Consider the following 2,381-nt stretch of genomic DNA (forward strand, 5'->3'; position numbering starts at 1 on the left):
AGCCGGCTCGGCCTGACTGCTCCAACTTCCTGCTCTCACACACACCAGAGGGGGGGAAAAGAGGAGCGAGAGAAAGAAAAAAAGGGGGAAAAATCAGGATCTCATTACAAGAGCAACAGACCGTCTGCAGACGCCTGTCAGCATGGAAAGTCGGGGGCTTTCGCCCGGGTCCTCCTAGAAATTGCCCCGAAGAAGGATCTTGAGAGCTCCCCCACATCTGGGTAGGTAACAGGGCTTCTGCCTGTTGCTCAGACACTTGCAAAGTTGCGTCGGGGCTGGGTTTTCTTTCTTTCTTTCTTTTCGGGGCTCGGTGGGGGTGGGGCGGGTCGGTCCCGCGAGGTGGGCTGCGGGGCGGGGCTGGGGTGCGGTGGGTGGAGTGGGGGGCGTGCACGAGGGAGGGCCGGTTGCGGGGAGGGGACGCAGCCAGGATGCTCCTGCGCCGCCGCCACCGCCAGAGCTCGTGTCCGGGCCAGGGACTGCGGGGACCTTGCGCGGGCGGCTCCCAGCCCCGGGCTGCGCTGCGATCCCGGAGGACCCGGCGCAGGGCTTGCAGCCCCGGGAGCTCGCCCAGGGCACTGTTGCGTGCAACCGGGGAGGGGACGGCGAGACTTCAGGTCCCTGGAAAGGACGTAGGTGGCGGGAGCCGGCTGCGTGCCTGGAGGCTGGACCACCACTAATCTCCCAGCTGGGGCTGCGATCAGGCTCCCCTCGGGTGGGCAGAGGGTACCGGTGCTCGGATCCAGGGAGGGAGATGGGATGCAGAAGGTGGAAGATAAGGGGCTAAAATGTGGGGTTAAGGGCTGCGTCCACTCTTGCTGGCAGGTGACCCCGGCCCAGGTCACCGCCCGAGGCGCACGCCCCGTCGGACATTTAAAAGCCGGTGCGGGTGGAGTCTATTGGGCACGGCTTGGGCGAGAGAGTGGGCAGAAAGACGATCTTGGCGCCGCCAGCTCTGTAGCTTGGAACTCAATGTTGGCCTGCAATGCTACTGTAACTTTTCTTTTTTCCACTCTTGCTGGCAGGTGACCCCGGCCCAGGTCACCGCCCGAGGCGCACGCCCCGTCGGACATTTAAAAGCCGGTGCGGGTGGAGTCTATTGGGCACGGCTTGGGCGAGAGAGTGGGCAGAAAGACGATCTTGGCGCCGCCAGCTCTGTAGCTTGGAACTCAATGTTGGCCTGCAATGCTACTGTAACTTTTCTTTTTGGGGGAATCAAAATGGGGGGGTGGTCGGGAGAGTTTCTGGCTTGTCTGGAAACGGCAAGACTAATTGCCATGCGCTTCCGCTTTGAAACTGGCAGCAGACAGCATCTTGAAAATGACTCACTGGAGGAGCTCACAAAGAAACTGTGGTTTGTGCCTTCTCAGGTTTATGTATTTGTGCCTGAGGCCGAGTTGTTTTTGGAGTTGGCTGGAGAGAGGGTTAAAGGGATTCTGCTGCTGCAGGGGAAAAAGTTCCCTGAATTTTCCACTGGCTGCCGCAGGAAGAGAGAGCCCCTTTAGTCATTGCTAAGTAATGTCTGCACACACACCAACTAATCTCATTAGGAGTTTCCGCTGCTCAGCACAGGAGGGGTTTTGTGCAGCCACTGTCAGCCCCGGGAGCCCAGCGCTGCAGAGGGAGACAAGCTACAGCTTTATTGACTTAGAGGTGCAGTGGCCCGCCAGCCTGTTCAGGGCAGCATCTTGCAAACTTTGAAGTCACTTTGGCCATTTTGGATTTCAGGCTTACAGTTTTTTTGTTTTTGTTTTGTTTTGTTTTGTTTTCGTGTGTGTGTGTGTGTGTGTGTGTGTGTGTGTGTATGGTGGGGGATTCTGTTGCCTGAGCAGCTCTCACACACACACTCATCTTCTCACATCTGTACTTCAGTCTGTGTTGGGGGCAGGGAGGCCGGGGCTGAGAAATCAGGGAGGTTCCGGGCACCTATTAATGAGCTTAAATCGATTTCTGAGCCCTTTTGCTTTCTTACTGAACAAAATACCCTCTGATCTCTCACCGTTCCTCTCTCTCTGTGGTGGCACACATTTATTTGGAAAAGGTCAGTTATGAGTTTCAATTTATGAGGATTATAAAATCACAAATTGTGTTAGGACGACGCACGGGTCAGCCAGTGAAGGAGACTGTCCATAAGTGTTCTTGGAGTTTCCAGTAATGATCCTGCCTGCAAAACCCCCGGGTATGAAAAACGATGGGCTTTCTAAGCCAAATATAGCAAAGGCCTTCTTTTTTTTTTTTTTTTTTTAAAGAACTTTTAAATGTTGCTTAGAAATATGTAGACTTACTAAAAAGGGTAAAGAATTTTAAGGAACCCGACTGGAAAGAAGAGGCCCCTTTATTGACAAGGGTTGTTGCCTCTTTGGGTTTTCAAGGTGTCGGCATTC

At 54.9% G+C, this 2,381-nt stretch overlaps 1 protein-coding gene across 2 annotated transcripts in view; it reads left to right on the plus strand.

Annotated features, from left to right (window-relative positions):
• Positions 1-6: 6 nt before the first annotated feature.
• Positions 7-2,381, plus strand: part of ELK3 (ETS transcription factor ELK3) — an 80,237-nt gene continuing 77,862 nt past the window's right edge. For both annotated transcript variants that reach the window (XM_006154882.3, XM_027774356.1), the window contains exon 1: positions 7-221. The gene's annotated coding sequence lies outside the window, so the exon portion shown is untranslated. The remainder of the gene's footprint in view (positions 222-2,381) is intronic.

The sequence above is a fragment of the Tupaia chinensis genome, unplaced genomic scaffold (assembly GCF_000334495.1).
Source record: "Tupaia chinensis unplaced genomic scaffold, TupChi_1.0 Scaffold000423_1, whole genome shotgun sequence".
Taxonomy (NCBI): Eukaryota; Metazoa; Chordata; class Mammalia; order Scandentia; family Tupaiidae; genus Tupaia; species Tupaia belangeri.